The sequence below is a fragment of the Ursus americanus genome, chromosome 20 (assembly GCF_024610735.1).
Source record: "Ursus americanus isolate L20-20 chromosome 20, mUrsAme1.1.p, whole genome shotgun sequence".
NCBI classification, from domain to species: Eukaryota; Metazoa; Chordata; class Mammalia; order Carnivora; family Ursidae; genus Ursus; species Ursus americanus.
Window position 1 is genome coordinate 18,078,723 of NC_142146.1, and position 21,896 is coordinate 18,100,618.

Below are 21,896 nucleotides of genomic sequence, written 5' to 3' on the forward strand. Positions count from 1 at the left end.
AACATCATCTCTATTTGAACCCAAACTGACATTGCTTTTACTCTTGTACTACCAAAATAAATGAGAGAACACAAATGAGATTTTTTTCTTCTATTAATGAATAATATACAGGAACAAAAGCACACAGATTGTAAGTACTCAGCTGCATGAATTTTCACAAAGTTGAACACATCTCTCTAACCATCCTCCAGACCTAGACACAAAATATCACAGTATCCCACCAACCTTCTCCCAGATTCTGCCAGTCACTGCACCTCTCAGGAGAAAGGCAAAGGTGTGGTTTTGCTTATTTGGGGCCCTTATTAAATAAAGTAATTTTTTAAAGATTTTACTTATTTATTCGAGAGTGAGAGGGCACAAGCAGGGGGAGGGGCAGAGGGAGAGAGAGAAGCAGACTCCCCCTGAGCAGGAAGCCCAATGTGGGGCTTGACCCCAGGACCCTGGGATCATGACCTGAGCTGAAGGCAGACGCTTAACTGACTGAGCCACCCAGGTGCCCCTAAATGAAGTAATATTATATGCTCTCCTTTGTGTCTGGTATCCTTCAAAACAAGTACTTTAATACATGAATGCCCATCTGGTGCCCCCTGTTCTCCAGAGATTCTGGCATTTATCAAACAAACATCTGTAAGGATCCTTCGGAAGTATTCAATAGAGCAAAGCAATTGATCTACCTCCTGAAAAAACTCAAATCTAGCAGCAGCCTATAGCACGAAATGGGCAGATATGCACCACAGAAACCATTGCTCCCTTCCCATCTCAGCCAAAAAATTCATACCAAATGCCTCTTCCGTGCCCCCCACTGGGCTACCAGCTCTGCATTAACTCTGTGAGGTAGGAAAGTCATGGCCCCTCCAGAAAGCACTCAGAATGTATCTGGAGCGGTTAATAGACAAAAGAAAGAAAGAAAACTCAAGATATGTGTATATATTTACAGTACTGTGCTGCATGTTCTAGACAATTCGAGAAAAGAATGATACGGCGCTACCTGAGTTACAGATAAGAATTTCTTGATGACAGGCAGTAACTGCAAAGTGAGTTATGGAAGAAGGAGCCCCAGGCATGGCTGTTACCCAGGGAAGGGCGCACAGGAGAGATGACACTGTGTCCTGTTTATTGCAGATATGGCTACAAAGGTTGTGTTACTAATGTCGCTAGGGTAGGAGCAGGCAGCTCTGTAGGGAGATGAAGACTAAGCCTAGGTGGGCAAAACAACAGGTAACCTGACAATGGGAGACTGTTCACAAAAAAACAGAGATGTCAATGTTGGAGAGTCAGTGATGGTTTGCGTCTGAAGCATTTTCCCCCCACTCAGGGAAACTCAGCAGCTCTTTACGGAATCCCTGTTGCTTGAGCCATGACAGAGATTCCATAATTGAATTTCATGTCTTAGTAATAGCACTCACTGCCAGATAAGAGTTTGTTCCATACAGTACCAAAGATTTCCTTTGTAGGTGGCAATAGTCAAAAAATAAAATGATAATATCATTGATGAGGTGGCAGGAACCCTTCTGTGTAAATGCTAGCTATAATCCTCACCACGTCCGAAAAGGCAAATTTATCAAAACCAAGATTCAGAGGGCTGCAATACGTTTCATAGAATTAAGTAGTCTGGAAGGAGAATCATCTGGATTTGATCCCTGGTCTATCTAGATACAAAAATCACCTACAGAGCAGAGAGCGATCCCTTTTAGCTGGATGTGCTGATACTGATCACCATGGCCCGATATAATTGATAACTATGTGGTATTTTTTATCCTATAAATTCTTTATTTTGGATGCTTTTAACAGTCTCACAAGTAGATTTATCTGCATTTGACCCTCACAATGACCATACTGAGTAAGCAAACCCATCTCAGCCCATGTCACAGGGGAGCTCACCTACTTTGTAAGTGGGAGGCCACGACTGAAGGCCAGATCTTCTGATTTCATTATCAGTACTGTTTCCACAGAATAGAAGTGCACAACGTTAGTACTTCTGCACGGATTTGGAAGATAAACCATAATACGGTCTTGAGGCCAGGGGTGAAATAAAAATCCATGATATATTTACTGACAAAGTGTCTTTGAAACACCGTGGCTCAAAACGGCCTTCTTAAAAGAGACCTGGGGAGGAAGATTCAAAGAGTCCTAACGATTATTTCATCACCATCCCAGCCTTGTTCAACAACATGGAAACATCTACAGAAATGGCTTTGCCTGCATCTGTCTGAGAATAAGAGAAGCAGAGGAAGGTTAAACATGCAAATGATTTTGCAAAATTCATGACTGTGGATGCATCTGATTCCCAGCTCACAGCTCTAGGGGGGCACCTGGCCACCCTGGATAAAGGAAAGGAAGCGTGAGAAGCAGCTGGCAGGCCACCCCAGAAAATATGCCACCCTGAAGGAGCCTTGTGTTGGCAGTCTTTACAAAGATTCTGGGCTTAGCAAGCAAGCCAGGCATCCCATACCACAAAGAGCCACAGAAAAAGAGCTTCTTGGGAGGAGAGTCTAGGCCAGACAACCCTCTCCACCTCAGAGATACATGAAAACAGTTTCCCCGGCAAATGGGATGAGCTGTCATCAAAATCAAATAAACATACGTCTTCAAGGATTCTCAGGCACCCCCTTGCCAACGGGCTTTCTCTACTGGCTAACAGTCTCCCTGTTGTATTAGGCAAGGTCAGGGCTTCACCCAGATTCCCCAGGATGGCTTTTGACCCTGTTTGTGCACACCCATCCTCCTCTTGGTGTGTTTTATATACCAAGGGAGCCAGCACGTATTTTCAGAACTGCTCTCAGGCTCCTGTGGGAGCCTGAAGCACCTCAAAATTCAGGTGCGCCCTTGAAGAGCCCTTAGCCAGTGCCCAACAGGTATCAGCATATGCAAGACCCACCCACTTGCCTGGCCCCAGAACAAGTCTGTTGGTGCCTAGAATGCCACAGAAATTTTCACTGAACAGTTCTTTCAGCCGCCTTCTTCTTTTTTAAGTTTTTATCTAAATTCCAGTTAGTTAACATACACTGTTATATTAGTTTCAGGTGTATCATACAGTGACCTAGTAATTCCATACAACACCTGGTGCTCATCACATGTGCCCTCCTTGTTCCCCATGACCTATCACATCCATGTCCCCATGCCCCTCCCCTATGATCGCCAGCAGTCTGTTCTATAGAGTTGAGTCTGCTTCCTGGTTTGCTTCTCTGTCTCCTTTTCCCCCTCTGCTCATTTGTTTTGTTCCTTAAATTCCACATAGGCATGAAATTGTATGGTATTTGTCTTTTTCTGACTTATTTCACTTAGCATAATACTCTAGCTCCATCCATATCATTGCAAATGGCAAGATTTCATTCTTTTTGATGGCTGCATAATATTCCAGTGTGTGTGTACCATATCTTCCTTTAGTCATTCATCAGTCAATGGACATGGGCTCTTTCCATAATTTGGTTATTGTATTGGCTGCTATAAACATCAGGGTGCATGTGTCCCTTTGAATTAGTATTTTTGTATCCTCTGGGTAAATACTGTAGTACAATGCTGGATTGGAGGGTAGTTCTATTTTAACTTTTGCGGAACCTCCATGCTGTTTTCCACAGTGGCTGCACTGGTTTGCATTCCCACCAACAGTGTAAGAGGGTTCCCCTTTTCTCTGCATCCTCACCAACACCTATTGTTCTTGTGTTGTTGATTTTAGCTGTATGACAGGTATGAAGTGATAGATCTCACTGTAGTTTTGATTTGATGAGTGATGTTGAGCATCTTTTCATGTTTCTGTTGGTCATCTGTATGTCTTCTTTGGAGAACTATTTATGTCTGCCCGTTTTTTAACTGGATTATTCATTTTTTGGGTGTTGAGTTTGATAAGTTCTTTATATATTTTGGATACTAACCCCTTATTGGATATATCATTTGCAAATATCTTCTCCCATTCTGTAGGCTGCCATTTAGTTTTGTTGATTGTTTCCTTTACTGGTGCAGAAGCTTTTCATTTTGATGAAGTCCCAATAGTTTATTTTTGTTTTTGTTTCCCTGGCCTCAGGAAACGTATCTAGAAAAAAGTTGCTGTAGCTGATGTCAAAGAGGTTACTGCCTACGTTCTCTTCTAGGATTTTTATGGTTTCACATCTCAGATTTAAGTCTTTAATCCATTTTGAATTTATTTTTGTGTTTGGTGCAGAATGTGATCCAGTTTCATTCTTCTGCATGTTGCTGTCCAGTTTTTCCAACACCATTTGTTGAAGAGACTGTCTCTTCCCCATTGGATGTGCTTTCCTGCTTTGTGGAAGATTAATTGCCCATACAGTGTGGGTTCATTTCTGTGTTTTCTATCTGTTCCATTGATCTATGTGTCTGTTTTTGTGCTAGTACCATACTGTTCTGATCACTGCAGCTTGTAATATAACTTGAAGTCCAGAATTGTGATGTCTCCAGCTTTGCTTTGCTTTTTCAAGGTTGTTTTGGCCACAAAAGACCCCAAACAGTCAGCCTTCTTAACACCCAGTCCAAGGACCCAGCTGGAGAAGAGAGAAAAGGCCACTCCTTGTAACACACCCCTTTTCCCTTGAGAAGCCTACCTGCAATAAATTTTACCGCACCCATCTTCTTTAGTTCCATAAATCAAAAGTCCCCAAGCACATCAGTGCAAGCACAGAGTTACTGGGGAGGGTGCTGGACACGCAGTGTAACCAGCAATGTCCAAGGTGCAGATTGGCCAGTCAGAAATGCCCCATTGTAGAATAACTGTTCGGAGAGGGGTAAAACTTTGAGTTGTGGTGACCATTTGTATCTGCATGTGCAAAGAGAATTTGCAAGCATATATGCACTGGAAAGAAGGTCTGAGCAGCTGAAGGTAAAAAGAAAGTAGCTGGGGCAGCAAATTTGGCAGAAAGTTCAGGAAACAGAAGCCTGTTTCTCCTACAGCAATGGTTCTTCAGGTGTCGTTTCCACTCCACCAGCATCAGCATCACCTCCAAGTTTGTTGGAAATGCCAATCCCCGGGTTCGTCTTGGATATGGACACAGAAATCTCTATTTTACAAGCCCTCAGGTGATTCTGATGATGTTAACACCTGCGCATCACTCGTCTAAGGCACAGCTGGCAGATGAAACCTGCCACCACCCAAGAGCAGCTGTTGCCATTCCCTAAACACTAGGTGTTGTGGGGACAAATGGCTTGACGTTACACAAAGCTGATACCCATCTGGCAAAGCTTGTTTTCCAGGTCTTTTGTCGCTGAAGCTTTAAGGCCTTAAAGAGAAAGGTCTAAGTTCTCACCTCCAGACCCACCACTCCCTAGTGTGTGCATAAGGGATGTGGTGGTCCCAGTCTTTGCCCTTGCGGGTGCATCTGTTAGCCGGGGTCTGCCCCTCCTATAAACACTTTTTCCTACTAGCTGGAAAAGTCTTCCGATGATAGAATGCCTCCTGTTTGGAAGAGAAGCCTCTTCAACTAGTTCCAGGTGCTGTTCTTGTTGGTTAACTTGCCTCTCAGAAGCTGTCAGGAGATGGGATCAGGGTAACAGATGGCCAGACAGGAGGGGATTCATAGTCACGGACACAGGCCAGACTCCACTCCCCAGTGGAGACTCTTTGCCAACTTCAGGGACAGGAATGAGGCTGCAGCCACCAACAAGAGGTTCATTTGTCCAGAATACCTGGCCTGCAATCTCCCTGGTGGGGTCCTACCAAAATCACAAGAGATCCAAAGGTAGGAACCAACTGACAGAAGCTCCAAATGCTTGTACCAATCCAGCATGGAGAACATTCCAAAGAATGTAAAATGAAATGGAAATAAGGAAGAGAAATAGAAAAGTGAAAAGTCAAGAGTGATATGCTCTGAGTGGAAGTGCTCTGGGACCTCAGGGACATGAGCAAGCTCTGTGGACTTCCCTTCCCCCTTCTTTAAAATGAGTGAGTCAACAGGATGACCTCCAAGGCCAATTCCAGCTCTACAACTGTAAATCTCTCACCACAGTTGGTGCCCTTCTTCTATTAGCTGTGCTGGGTCCCCATGGGTCTAATCACCACTTCCTAATCTCTGGCACATTTTCCTGCTGACTCTCCCAAGGGCAAACTTCCACACATTAAAAAAAAAGAAAGAAAGAAAAAATAAAAGAAGAAGAAGAAGAAGAATCTCTCAGAGTCTCTGCTTTTGAGTTGGGTGTGCAATTGATGCCTACAAAGAGAGTAGCCGAGGTAAGCGTATTTGGGGGGGGGGGGGAACATATTCAGCAGTGGAGGTGGGAAAAGCAATAGATGTCAATGAATATTAAGACAAAAATAAAGTTTAATAAGTATTAAGACAAATATCTTCCTTCCTTTCTCTTAATATGTATCATACTCTTTATTTTTTTCATACCTGGCTCTCCTTTTGGCTGCTGTTTATCAAACTCTGATCTCAGACTTTGCACATCCTTCCCTTGCATGAATAAATCCTCCCAACAACCAGACGAGGCAGATACCATTATCATCTCCATCGTACCATCAGGAAACTGAGGTTTAGGGACATTAACTCTCCCAAGACGACACACAGAGTAAGGGGCAGAGCTGGAACTTACATCCCAGAAGAGCTGGGTCCACGGCCAGCACGTAACACTCCAGGATGCTCCGTCTCTCAAATGTCCCTTAGGAACTGTTAGTTTGGCATAAAAATGAGCTTTAGGACACCTGTTAAAGGTTTATCTGTTTTCTAAAGTGACCCTGACAGGCTGAGCAGTGAGTCCTGACACTGAGTCTCAACAGACAGCTATTTGAAGAGCAGCCACTGTACCCAACAAGGGATCAAGGTGAATGAAACGAAGATAAGCCTAAGACATCATGGTCTCATCCTCAGAGCCTGAGTACTATTCCAGATTCTATTCTGGAAAAGCTGTGTGACCTCTGGGAAGTCACTCGATGTCTCCAGACTTTAGTTTATAGGGGGAGAGTCCTTTCCTCTAAGGGGAAAAAAAAAAAATCTTCGACCATTCTCACATCACCCGAATCCTCAGGGAGATCTGCTGACTCGCAACCCGGCTCCTTCGTATGTGCAGAACAAATCTGGTAGTCAAGTTAGACTAGTAATCAGATCTTAGAAGTTGGCTTCTGGAACTTGTGTTCTCTAACATTTGAGGTTTCTATCGACCTTAAGTTTCTACATTTACATTCCATGTATTGCTTACTGGGGCTTTTTTGCTTCCTTTAGCTTCACTTCCCATGAGACAGAATATTGTAAAACACATTAACTGGTGGTTCTGGAAATGAAAAGTCTTTGCTTTCACGTAGAGCAGTTACCTTAACCCACACTTTGGGATCTAACCTGCTCACATTATGGCTCCAAGTCTCATCATTTCATAAGAGTTCGCTTTTTCTAGTTTAAGCCTTCGATAGAAGGGGCCTGATCCTGGGATAACTCCCTCCTCCTCCCCCACTGTTTTCTTCTCCACCTCTCCAGAAACACATACTGCACAACAGGGGAAATCCTCATTGATCCCTCCTCTACTTTGCGTCATGCTGCGTAGCCCTCTGGCTGCTTGTATTTCCAGACTTTGTTGTCGTTTTTAATTTTCTTTTTTAGACTTGGTGAACCGCAGACGGAAAGGGGTGGCAGAGAGCCCATCAGAGTTACTCTGGCATTTGCGCGGCAGCAGGGAAACGACAGTGTTGGTGCAGCCGCTGGGAATAAATTTGCCCTCCCGATTTTTTCCCAAGTTCAAAAAGTGAACCCAGGATCTGTAAAATGACATCTCTGCTGGGCACTTGTAAGGAGTCTCTCTCCTCCCAGTCCCTCAGCGCACAGGTTACAGTTCCATTTAGTTGTCAAGTCGTGGCACGATTAACAACCGTTTTAGTTATCATGTTACCCAATGAACTAAAGGCATCTCCCTCAGTGGGAATTCTGACTCTTGTAACTAAATCATGGTCTTAGGAATCATGGAGCTGGAAAGAAACTTCTGAGCTGTTCTAGGTCATCTTCATGTCTAGATAAAACCAAGTTGAAAATAAAGAGAACGATGTGACCTTCAATTAAAACAGTCAAAGGTTCCTTAGCCTTTTTAGTCATGTAATGTTTCAATCAGTAGACAAACAGGACAATTAACTCACTTACACTTTTCAGAGGGAAAGAGTAAAAGAAATGGTTTTAATGATCAGATTTTTAACATAATTTAAACTGTACATGAAACGTGGACTTTCATTCATTAAGAATCTTTAAAAAAAAACATGAACTTAATATGTTAAAAAGAAATTGCTGAAATAAAGTGTGGGCATTTCTAAACTAAGTATACTGTTGGCAAGAACAAGCAATGGCATTCAGAGCAACTAATTCAAACTGCCAGAAATATACTAAAATAACCCTGCACGTTAACAAAGAAAATTCTAAAATTATTTTATATATTGTGTTACTCAGGAATCTTATTTGCAAGTATTACATTCTGGCTGATTTAATCAGAACATGAATGAATTGAAATGATATCAGCTGCTTGCAGAGTTGAGTCTCTAAGAAGGTTGGAAATTGGTCACGAACAAGGGATACCAGACCACACCCCAACCAGTGCCAGAGTCCTACCGCAAAACTTACCCAGTGGGGACTCTACCTCTGATGTCCCCAAAAACCAGACACAGTAGTTTACAAAAATGTCCACCAATGGCCCCAGACTCTAGATGTTACTCCCATATCTGTTATCCTTGATTTTCCCAGAAAGGTACATTTCCTGCATTGCTAGTGCCACCAGAATGAGTGGGAATCATGCATCCACTATCCCTGCTTCTCTGAATTTCTAGCTCCCAGTTTACATATTTAGGTGGGTGTACTGATTGGTCAACCTTGGATCAAGTGCCTATAAGAGAGGTGACAAAAGTATCTATCCTGTACTTCCAGGATGCGAATGGGGCTCTGCCAAGGCTCAGAGGGCAGGGTGATAGGAGAGGCCAAATTATGCTGCTAAACAAACCATCCCAAAAATCTCAGTGGCTTAAACACAAAATATTTGTTTCTTTTTCTTTTCTTTTTTCTTTTTTAAAGATTTTATTTATTTATTTGAGATAGAGCAAGAGCGACAGAGAGAGGGTGAAACAGCACAAGCAGGGGGAGCAGCAGAGGAAGAGGGAGAAGCAGGCTCTCCACTGAGCAGGGAGCCCACTGCGGAACTCGATCCCAGGACCCTGAGATCATGACCTGAGATGAAGGCAGATGCTTAACCGACTGAACTACCCAGGTGCCCTGTTTTCTTTTTTTTTTTCCCACTCAGTCATACTACATATCTACAACTAGTTACCTGAGACCTCTTCTCATTCTCACTCAAGGACCTAGGCTGACAGGACAGCCTCTATGTGGAAAGCTGCACGTCATCATCATGGCAAAGGGTGAATGTGGTGAAACGTATACCAGTGCTTAAAGCTTCTAACTAGAAGTGATGAGGTCATCCTGCTTAAACTTTAGTGGCCAAAGCAAGTCACATGGCCACAGCCAAACGCAAGAGGAAGTGGGGTGTAGGGAAAGACAATTCTACCATGTGCTCAGAAGAAGAACCGGAAATACCTGAGGGGCAACACTGATAAAGACTGTCTCGATGAGTTGTCAAATATATAAAGGGGATTCAGACATTAGGCAGTCAGAAACCCACAAACATCTATTATATATTAATGACAATAACATTTATTGAGCCATTACTGTGTTCCAGGCACTGTTGCTACTGAGTTACCTTATAAACCTTACCTCATTGAGTGGACTCTGGGATGGAACTTTTAGCATTATTCTCATTTATTGATGAGGAAATGGAGTTTAAAGAGATCATGCAACTGGCTCAAGGTCACACACCAGGGAATAAAGAGCTAAGAGTTCAACTTATAATTTTCAACAACTATTAGCAAAAGAAAAAAAAAAAATCAGAGTTTTTCCTGAATGGACAATAGCCACGCCAAGTGCAAACAAAGAGATAGCTAAGGGTTCATGTGGGAAATACAGTGTTATCCTCCTCCGCTTCCCACCTCTGTTCCCCTTATTCTTTCATTTCCGTCTCTTCTCTTTTTGCTTCTCACCCTCACTAACCCTGTGAGCTTATCCCAAGTCTCCCTTGTGGAGGGAGGGAGGCCCACACCAGGAGCCGGAAGCTCTAGGCTCTAATATCGGGCTTTAGAGTGGAAGTAATTCACAGCCACTCTGAGCGTCTGTCTTCTCAACTGTAAAATGGTCATAATAATCTTAGATTATAGGGTTCTGGGAGAAATACATTACAAAGAAGTACTTATAAAAAAGCAAATATTACATACGTAAAATATTATTAGTAGGAAGATGATCTGATGAAGAATGTCTGTGGCAATAAGACACATCTGAAGAAATGATACAGAGCTTCAAAATCCAAAAGGATGAACAGTTGAAGAAATTCTTGGCCAATAGCAAGATATTTGGATGAATGATCGTTTTCAAACCTTTTTTGGAATCACATCAGACTAGTGCCCACTTACAAGGTTTGTCTTGCTCTCCCAATATACCCTAGTACGGGAGAGCCTCTTTAGCGCACTCCTTCCTAAGTACAGAGACCCCCTGCTGTTTGAAAGCAAAGTGTTCTTGGGGCCCCTAGGGGGCATCTGATTCTTGATTTCAGCTCAGGTCATGGTCTCAGGGTCCTGAGATGGAGCCCCGTGTGGGGCATTTGGGTCTTAAGAGATTCTACTTGAGATTCTCTCTCCCTCCCATTTGCCCTTCCCCCTCTCCCCAACATGCGTGCATGCTCGCTCTCTCGGAAGGAAGGAAGGAAGGGAGGGAGGGAGGGAGGGAGGGAGGGAGGGAGGAAGGAAGGAAGGAAGGAAGGAAGGGAGGAAGGGAGGAAGGAAGGAAGGAAGGGAGGAAGGAAGGAAGGAAGGGAAAGAAAAAGGAAAGGAAAGGAAAGGAAAGGAAAGGAAAGGAAAGGAAAGGAAAGGAAAGGAAAGGAAAGGAAATAGTTTTCCTATGAAACATTTCATAAGCGGAAGTGGCTTCAAGCAAGGAGTATACCCTCTTGGAAAAAGGTACTAACACAGGTTTTTCATAAAAGCAAAGTTACAGTACTGTGAACTTTCAGAGAGTGGGGGTACCTGTACATCGAATTCTTTATGCCTTTCCTTTTTAGACTCTGATGCATTCCAGAAGACAGTGACACCAAAAATGAGGTTATACCTTATTCATTTCGCTGATAATGAACAATCATCACGTGTGCCTTCTAGACAATGTATTCTTAAAATGATTCTGTTCATTGGGGGTTTGTCATCATCAAGTTAGGATTTCTACGTTCTTTTACTTTTATCAGGTTAAGTGTTAGGCTAGGAGAGGTCAATGTGGAATAAAAGTGAAAGCACAGCTGAACAGAGGGAAAAGTGAAGCTAATAATTGGAGAAAATGTCAGGGCCAACTAAAAGTTTCCATTAAAACATCTCTCATTACAATTTGTCCTGTGAGTGCTGTGGCTGAAAGTGCCCTGGTCACTTCTTTGAGCATTTTCCATTAATTAAGATATTTTTCATCGTGTAGATTACAGTAGAACCAATTGCTTATAAGTATTCACATCCACAGCAGGTCTAAATTAATGATACAATGTTGTTTTTTTCAAAGCAGCTTTGTGCAAGGCAAACCCAGTGGTAGCAGATGGACATTTTCTGTTGCAAAGAGAGCTGCGTATTTATTATAAAACAATAATTCTGTTGTTTAAGAAACAATGCATTTATGCTTCCTTTACCAAAAAAAAAAAAAAAAAACAAACAAAAAAACGTAAAAGCATTCATCCTCTGTCACATATCTGAAAACTATCTCTGTTGGCATAAATAATAGAAAAGTAAGAAAAGGGAAGACCCACATGGGGAATAGTCTGCAGCTTTCCATTAAGCTGCATTTTTGTTTCTTTTGGCTACATTTTTTTTTTCTTTAAGTAGCACTTTTGTTTCTTAGGCTGCATTTCTTTTTTTAAGTAGCATTAGTTTCCTGGGACACGGAACACCTTTCAGCACTAGGCCATAACTCTACCAGATTGTATTCCTATCTCTACCAGATTTTAGTCCTATTCCAATGTGTTTTTGAAACACACTGAAGGAGGTTAAATTTCTTTATCTTGCAAATCAAATGTAAGCGATTATTCAGACCCAATATTAGTTTGTACCCTACTTCCCTGCCCCATTGGCCTGGATCACTGTCAGGTGCCTCTAACTTATTTCTTTGTGGTTTTAGCTAGAACTTAGCTAGAACTGGTCTTCAAAGAAATAAATTTTCATTTTGTTTTGTAGGACTTTGGGACCTACTTTAGTCTCAATTGTTATTTTAGTCTCAATTGTTTATAAATACTCATGTCAACGTGTCAATTATAAACTGGAGGCATCACTCATTTCTTCTTCATTGATGAATTCTCATATCAAGAAGCTGATGAAGAAAGGGCATTATTTTTAGAACAAGTTCCTCCAGGTATCACCTAAATAAATATCTGCAAAGGGGACAGCATGAAATTCGGTATCTGCTCCCACGTGTATGCCAGGTCTCAAACACATGACAACAATTTCCCAAGTAAATACTGACAGCCTGAAAATTATCAAGATGGTAAGGTTACTCCAAAAGAATGTCTCCTGTCTATCCATACGGGCTGCTGTAGTTGTGCCCCTTGGAATGTGTGCATCACTCCGCAACCTGCCTTCTTTGGCATTCTCGGGAGGGGGGGTTGTGTTTCTGTGGGGAAAAAGAGATAAGAGGAAAGGCCTCTCTTGTAGTTTTCTCTGTCATCATTTCCTCTTGGTGTTACTCTCCCTCCCCTACTCCTCTATAACTTCTTCCTGTAACTAACCAGACTTTCAAATAGGAACACCATATTACTTACCTTTGTATTTATGTCTCTAGCTCTTAGTCTGGAAAGTAAAGAATGGTTTATATTTCTCTTTAAAAAAAAATAGAAGAAAAATGTAGTCACTTTCACGTATATGATTTAGAAGAGTATTTATTTCCCAGAAGCCCTTAATACAAAAGAAAAAGAGAAAAAAAGAAACTCTCCCCCTACTGAAAGGCTCTCCAGGAGGAAATGCAATCAGCCACATTTAGTTCCTTGAGGGAGAGAAAGATCAGGCAGTCATCATGTACCTCTTGCTGGGAGAATCTGGGAAATGAGGGCCATTTACACATATTTGGTTAATTAAAAAGTGTTGTATGTTACTGAATCTATAAGACTATTTCTTTTCTTTTTCTGCATTTTGAATATATGCCCTTGTACTGAATTTTCATAATTCAATGCTTTACAAAAGCAATCGTACCAAGCTTCTTTTAAACATCCCCAACTCTAAACCCTAATGCTATTTCCCCCTGTGAAGTAAGACTGTAAAAATGTGTAATTCAGGTTTTACAAGGCATATTGTTACTAGAAAAAAACAATGTAAGTCGGCTTCTCATTAAGGTGATCTACATTCCACATTATGACTTCTAACTATCAACAGTGAGTCCAACTATGACTCATCATTCCCAATAGTTTTAAGATAAGAAAGTAAGAAAGCCAAGGAGAAGAATTTTATAATCAGTGTTTGGCAATAGTGGATTGGCCCATTTTACCAGGATTAGAGAAATCCCTGACACCTTCTCTGCCCTTTTGATGGGAATTAATACACTGCCTTGTTGTCTAAGCCAGTTTAAGTATGGAATTCCTGTTACTCGTAAAAAATAGCATACAAAGAGCATCCAAATATATAATATAGTGCTCTTAATTAAAAGCAACAGAACCCAACTCTGGGTCACTTAACCTAGAGAAGGTGTATTAGACAGATACCTGAGAGATCACAGGATTTATTAAAGTCTGAGAGAACAGGCTTGGAAACTAGGAGAAATCTAGGCGGTAATAGAGGGCCATGATTTAGAAAGCTATAAGAGTGCCATAATAGACTTTATAGTCGCACATGGCTCCCTCCTCATTCTTGTTTCCCTTACCCAAGATTCAGTATCTAGTTGCCCATGCTTCGATCACATTCTACCATTGGGGTATGCAGAGAACAGGAAGGAATGGAAAAGATTGGCTCCCCTCATTTTCGTACTGGGAAATGAGCAGCTTCACTCCAAGAAGATGTAAGACAGGTAAACTCCCAAAGGAACTGGAATATTAAGACAAGTGGGGATGGACTCTGGACAAATTAAAATGACAAATGAGTTAGCAAAAGAACATGGGCTTTGAAGTTAGACTCTACTTATTAAGTATATGACCTTGAGCGAATTACATCCTCTCTTCAAATTTCAGCTTTTAAATATACAAGATGATAATGAGTATGATGATGAACATAACATCTGCTTTGTAGATTTCTTCCAAAGAGCAGATAAAATAAAGTGTACAAAAATCTTCAGCGTAGAAACCATGACAAAGTAGCAATGGACCATCAGCAGCAAGAGCCACATCGTTCTCAGTTTTCCTAGGAGACGTGGGTGATATCTGCTGGAATAACCTCTTCCCTGATTATCAGTTTGTTCTTTTTAAAACTCATGACTTCAATGGCAACATTCAAGAGGATGGTTTGGATGACAAACCAGTCAAAAGCCTTAATCCCAATATACAGTCTAAGAAGAAATCTCCTTATGCTTGGGAATTAAGTACCAGATACACCGTGGGTCTCTCCCTACTGACGTGAAGGAACGTCTGCATGGTGGCCCTCAGGAAAGGTGAAAGGTGCAACTAATGAGACTGGGCAAGACCTTGGAGCTCAGATTCAATCATCATCTCAATCAATTCCAACCCTCAAGGGTGGCTTCTTACACCTTCACATGAAAACTAGGACCCTCGCAGCTGAGCTGATTTCACTTGCAAGGAAGAATCTCCCTCCCTAACTCTACCTAAGTAGGGGCTCCAGGAAGGATTTCTGGGCTTTTGCTGGCACAGGAGACTGCTCAGGAGCTGGGGGAAGTGGGAACCTGAGAAGGCACTGACACCAACCCAGAGTTTCTAACAGACGGCACAACCTCCTAAGGTATTAATGGCCTAGAGGTGCTCTGCTGAAACCCATGAACCATTTGTAATCTGTAAGGAAAACTCCTAGGTTTTTAGCCTCCAAACCACGTGGTAGGTAAAAGCCTTGATTTCAGAGTCAGAGACCTAGATTCTGATTTAGTTCCATTCCTCTTACTCAGTTTAACAGAAATTGCTAACATTTAGCACAAATCTGTGCTTTGCCTTGGCATAATGGGAGTGGCTGCACAGTGAAGGACTACATTTCCCAGACTCTCTTGCACCCCAAGTGGGGCCATCTGACTAGTTCTCACCAATGACATGCAGCAGGCTAAGAATGTTCAGAAGCAAGTTGCCTTCTTCATACTGTCTTCCCCATCAGCATTTGCGAGAGAGGAATCAGGGTCCTAGGTAGTGACAGATCCATGAGATAAAAGGAACCTGGATCACTATATGGAGTGATGCCTTCCTCTAATCACAAATACCTGTTCTGGACTATGATGTTGAAGCCACTATACACTTTGCGGGTTATTTCTTACCACTGCCTACACTACCCTAATTAATACATAAGTGCTATATAAGCATTTACTGCACATATGAATATATTTTCTCCCAGTTTATTTTTTCTATGCATTGCTCTCATAAAGATATGTTCCTATAATAGTTTGCTATACTAATTAGCTTTTTATACTTACAGTACTTTTTTCACATTTCTATATTCTTGTAACAGAATTTAATGATTCTAGAAACTTCTGAATGGATATTCCATGATTCATTTAATCATTTACATATTGGTGGATATTTACATTGTTTCTTATCTTTCCCCTTTTTAATTTACTCCTATAATTAATAAGTTTGTAACTGAAAATAAATCTGAATGTGATATATTTTCTAATAATATCTTTTTTATAATTTTTATTTTGTTATATTAGTCACCATACAGTACATCCCCATTTTTTGATGCAATGTTCCATGATTCATTATTTGCATATAACACCCAGTGCACCGTGCAATATGTGCCCTCCTTAATACCCATCACCAGCCTATCCCAGTCCCCCACTCCCCTCCCCTCTGAAGCCCTCAGTTTGTTTCCCAGAGCCCACAGTCTCTCATGGTTCATTCCCCCTTCTGTTTCTAATAATATCTTGGTGACAGTACGTCTTTGAACCAGAGTGGTTTCAGTATCGTACTTGAGCAAACTGTTTGCTTGGTGTCTCTTCCACCCTAAACCTCATCAAGTAAAAAGCAAAAAGCAGCCCTCCCTGATGATTCAGAAGGTGGAGAGAGAGCATCTATTACGTTCCCTTTTCTATGTGACCATCTGCACCAACCCAGACCCCGCTCCATATAGTCCTGTCAGCTACGTGCACATACATTCAGGAATTTGTAAACCAAACGTAGTTTCTGACAATCAAGAATGAAACTCAGCTCTAGGGACTCAAGAGAGAGGTTAGGCCAGATGTACAGAATGCATAAATTTACATGGTACTCGGCTCCATCAGTTCACAAACAAGGCAAGAACTTATTCGACCAGTAAGCAAGCCTGTATCTAAAGACACTGCCACAGACATTTCATGCTAGTGAGGCTTTATGAGCTCACCAAATGGACCATGAAAAACTTTAAGAACTGGGAATTCACTTATTAATGCAAGTGAGGAAGAACATTTTTGTGATGTTTCAACCATTATTTTTCCATTTTACCTAACATGCAACATTTGGGCATGCCCAGGGCTTCCGTGGGCTCACTCCTGAATTATGGAGAATACAGCAGGTTGTTGTGGATAGTTTCTGACCCTTTGAAAAGGCACTAAGATACCTCAATGTTTTGTTTCCAACTGGGGAGGCAGATTAAACAAATAGCTTCAGACGTATTTTGTTGATGAAACCAGAGAATGGGACTTCTGGGCACACGATTTTTTTTTCCCTGAAAGGTAACTTCCAAGCTCAGAGATCACCAATCTGATTGTGCCTCAAAATTCCACGCTATTTATGGACAAATAATGCAAATTAACTAAAACCAAAGTAAGTGGTAGATTTATCTCCTCTCTTCTGTTTATTCCGTTGTCAATCTTCTTCCTCTTTCTTGTCTGAAGAAATGTTTTAAGTGGTACGAGAGACAGTAACTAGGTAATTGGGAAATTGAGAAAAGCAGAGAGCTAATTCAAAATCGGGTCACCTGGGAAGGTCTCAGCAAGGTGGTAACTTATGAGCTGATGTCTACATGGAATATTCAGCAGCCAGTTCGTAGGCATAGCTTTGAGTGTTTAAGTTCCAGAAAGAAGGCCTCTGTGGCTGTAACATGGTAAGCAAGAGGAGAGCCATGGGGAGTTGGTGAGTGGTCTGGGCCATTAAGGACATGGTCAGCAACTCAGCTTTTGTTCTGAGTACAACTGGCAACTCATCTAGAGCATTTTATAAGAGATAGTGGCATGATCTATTTTACATTTTAAAAGATCACTGTTGCATAGAGAATTGATTGTGGACAAAGAACAGTCCTATGAAAGTCAGTCAGGAGGCTGCTGCAGCAGGTGAAGAAAGAGCTAATGACAGCCTGAAATAGAGTGGTCGCTGTGGAAGGGGAGAGGGATAAGGATGGGTTTCAGATATGCTTTGGAGGTAGAGGCAAAAGGAACTTGGTGGAATTGCTTATGGGTGTGAGAGAAAGTAAGTAATGAGGAATGACTCCGAGGCTATGGGCTGCACAACATAAGCACGTTGTGGCAGTCTACACTGGGAGAAGAAAAACTCCATCAGACCTGACTTAGGGGCACCTGGGTGGCACAGCGGTTAAGCGTCTGCCTTCAGCTCAGGGCATGATCCCGGCATTATGGGATCGAGCCCCACATCGGGCTCCTCCGCTATGAGCCTGCTTCTTCCTCTCCCACTCCCCCTGCTTGTGTTCCCTCTCTCGCTGGCTGTCTCTATCTCTGTCAAATAAATAAATAAAATCTTAAAAAAAAAAAAAAAAGTCCTGACTTAGTCGTGTTGAATTTTAAGGGCATATTTGTCAGTAAAGGTATGCAATGGAATTTCATAAATGAATCTGGAATTTGAGAGAGGTTAGGCTCGATGTAAAGAATATATACATCTAAAGTAATAAGACTTGCTAAGGCCACCTAAGAATAGAGACCAAGAAGAATAGAGAAACTATAACTGCTGTGGGACATTCCAAAAGAAAAGATGGAAAGATTGGAGTTGGAAAGGGAAAGTCAATACAGAGGCCAGAGGAGTAGAAAAATAACCAAGTGCATGGTGCCATGGAAACCAAGAGAACAAAGTGTGTCAGAAAAGCAGAGCCAACTGGGTCCAAATCCACTGAGAGGTTGAGAAAGATCCAGATAGCCAGTGCCCACCGGATTTGGCAATACAGAGATAATCATGGCTTTCACAAAGCAGCTTCAGAGGACTGGTAAGAAAAGAACTCAACTGAAGTCAGGAAAGGAGGCTGGGGTGAGAGGAAAAGAGAATGATGGCAATATTGATAAGTTTTTCTGTGAAAGAGCACAAAAAGGGAGCGGTGGGTAGAGGGCCGCAGTCAGCAGGTGTCTTTGTCATTGACACTGGTCGGAGATGGGCGAGCAGGTTTGAATACCTATAGCAAGAATTTGTTACAGCTGGAAACACTGGTTATGAAGGGGACAGGAGGGTAGAGCTGAGGAAGTGACTCTCTAAGAATGTGACAGAAATGGAACCAAAGCACAGTGGAAGAGCTGCCCTTTGAGAGGATCAAGGACGTTTATCTTCTGTAACAGGAGGAGAAGGCACAGCCACAACTCCAGAGACGTGGAATACCAGGGGAGTGATTCAGCCTATGAGGTGGGATGCTCTGGAGTATTATTGTGAAGGCTCAGAGATTTTGCGACTGGGATTCAGAGGCTTCGCTCAGTCTTCAAGAGACCTGACTTTTCACCACATTGCAGAACACTACCATCCTTTTCCCTCACCAAGTTTCCACTTTCTACTCCAATTTGCCATTACCTTTAAAAGTGTAATTCAACACCCCTCTTCAAGAAGCAGCCTCAGACTACAAGAATTTCTCTTTCTCTGAATCCTAAAAGTCCTATACAATCTGCATTTGGCAATTAATGATGTACTATTTGGGTCTCTAAATGTTTCTTACCTTAGGTCTTTTTTGCACCATGGGATCCCAGACCCATAAGACAGTGATTATCTGGGTTTTTTATTTTTCTAAGATACCTGGTCTCTTGTGGTGTCTAAATGCAAGTGAAGATGCTGTCTTGTCTTCGAACTACCAGATTGCTTATGAAGTGTAGCAAAGGTGAACAAGAGGGATCAGGACAGGAATTACAAACAAGCAGTCTTTCTGAGGAATGTTCCTCATCACATCATTAACCCCAAACTCTAGTTAATTTTAGGATGAATTATGGTATAAGTAACAAGGTGCCACAACCATTTCCACGCTAGCTCTTTGAATATATCTGGCCAAGGTCAAATCTGCCTGAGAACCCTGAGATGGGACTATTCAGTCTAAAATCATCAGTCCTTTATTGAGGGACTATTAGAACACTCATTATTGAAGGTCATGGTTATTAAGTTTTGCAGTTGGATCTATCACCCTTATTCAATCCACATAATAGACAGGATAAACCAGTATAAACATGCCCACATCTCATAGTTCCCATATTTCCAAGTGAAAAGTTCTCTGATTAAAAAAAAATTATTAAAAAAAAAAAGATTACACATCACTGTCATTTCCAATGAAGAAAAAAGAATTTATTTTCTCAGGATCCCTAACTATATTGCTATTAAATTACGGATGTTCCCTTAAGTAATTTGCATTGTTATGAAGTTGGGATGTACAAAAACTACAGCTCCCTACATCATCTCCAAGTTCTCCTTCATGACCAATCATTTTCCAGTTGGATTTAAAGCACGTCCGTGTCACCTAAATCTATGACAGTGCTGGGGATGATCTGTTACAGAAAATCAGTTGGGCACTCATTTGGTGATGGCTTCAGGCCCCCAGTAAGGGTAGAGTCAAGAAAGATGGAGGGGGTCGATTCTTACCAGCCAGCTCCAAATCTGTTATCCCTATAAACAATAATTTAAAATAAACAGAAGCTGATATATCAGTGAATTACCAGCTGGATTGCATTTTGTTTATTACAACATGAAATGCCAGCCAGAGATCCAATCCCCGATCTGTTTTCCACACCTTCTCCCTCCACCACCACTTGTTCCTTTCTCTGAAATGTACTGGTTGGACTCTATGTCAGTTGTTTGTGCTTAAAGATCAAACTCGCCAAGTGTGAACTACCAACCAATCTATACTAGATGCCTAGGCTCATCCACAGGATGGGTTGGGACAAGAAAATGGTTAGAAGGACTGGCAAGGGGGACAGAGTGATATGGCAGTCATTTAGAAGTCATTAACTCAAAACACAAAGGCTATCACACAGAATGTTCTACAGAACATAACACTAATGGGGGAAATGCTATTACTCCTTGTAGTGATTTTTAGTTTTACTAAACATTTTACTAATTTTTCATCACTGCAATGTATTACTTCATACGAGAGAAATATAATTAACTTTTAAGCCCTGCTGAAGAAGGTTTATTTAATGCTCTTAAAGCGATCCTTGTTAAACATGTCTTCTTGGTTCTTCTTAAATTAATTCTCATCTCTGCTTTACCTTTATTCCTATTCCCTAACCACAATTCTACCCGATCCCTCTCAAATCAACTGAAAGTAAATCAGAAATTTTTCTCTTCGGGGAAATCTACTCCAGGAGAAATGATAAAATTTTGTGCCATTTGGAGTTTACAACTAATTATTTTGTCCTCTGAAAACAGATTGGGGCTGTCTAAAGAGTCTATCTAGGAAAGAAAATTTCCTTTTCTTTGAATTTCTTTTTAGATGTGAACATGAGAAAGGTAACCTTTAATGCAATTTATAAGCAGTCATTTCACTGAACGTGCAGGAGTACATTTCTAAATTGGTTTAGGATCATTGCATCTTATATCTGCTCTAATTCCCTGAGAGACACAATTTCCAATTAACATTGGAAAGCTTGACAAATAGAAAAGGAACATTCTTTCCCATGGTGAGCAATATCTTTCTGATGCTATTCCTTGGCCTGAAGTGCCCTCTCTGCCCTAGTCCATCTCTCTGTGTGAGCTTTAGTGGACCCGCCTCGCTAAAGTTAGGCTTTCCAGGAAACCTCCGCAGACCCATTCATAGAGGGCTGACCCTCTCTTTTGTACTATTAGTGGACTTGATACACACCCACATGAGCTACCCTTACCACTAGCAGTGCCAGGCTTACTTTGCTGGTCAAAACTCCCCCATTCTGCCATGAGCACCTTGAGAGGTTGTCCTTTATTTCTCTTCACATTTGCATTGCACACAGCAGGCATCTAACAAATATCTGCTAAATGAATGATTCTCCACTCCACTAAGTACTATGTGATCCTGGATGAGTTATGCAGTCTCTCTGTGCCTCAGTTTCCTCGTATGTGGCTAATAACAGAAACCTTATTGGATTGTGGGCAGGATTTTTTTTTTGCATTTTTTTTATTATTATGTTCAGTTAGGCACTGTTTCATTAGTTTTTGATGTAGTGTTCAATGATCCATTAGTTACCTATAACACTCAGTGCTCATCACAAGTGCCCTTCTTAATACCCACCACCCTGTTACCCCCCTCCCCCCACCTCCCTCCCCTCTGAAACCCCCAGTCTGCTTCCCCCAGTCCACAGTTTCTCATGGTTCATCTCCCTCTCTGATTTCTCCCCCTTCAGATTTCCCTCCCTTCCCCTAAATTAGAAAGACTATGCAAAATGTTTATTGGCACACCGAGCCCTTAGAAGGAGTTTGCGGTAGAAGCTGATTACCTACTCCCAAACTATCCCTCTTGCTAATAAATGCTAGATGTTACTCCGCTATGGGGCTTTTTTGAAAGGTGAACCCATCCCTCACACTCAGACAAGGGCACTCTTTTGACAATGACAGGTTTAGGGGTGGGACCGTGTTAGGTCCCACTTCACACA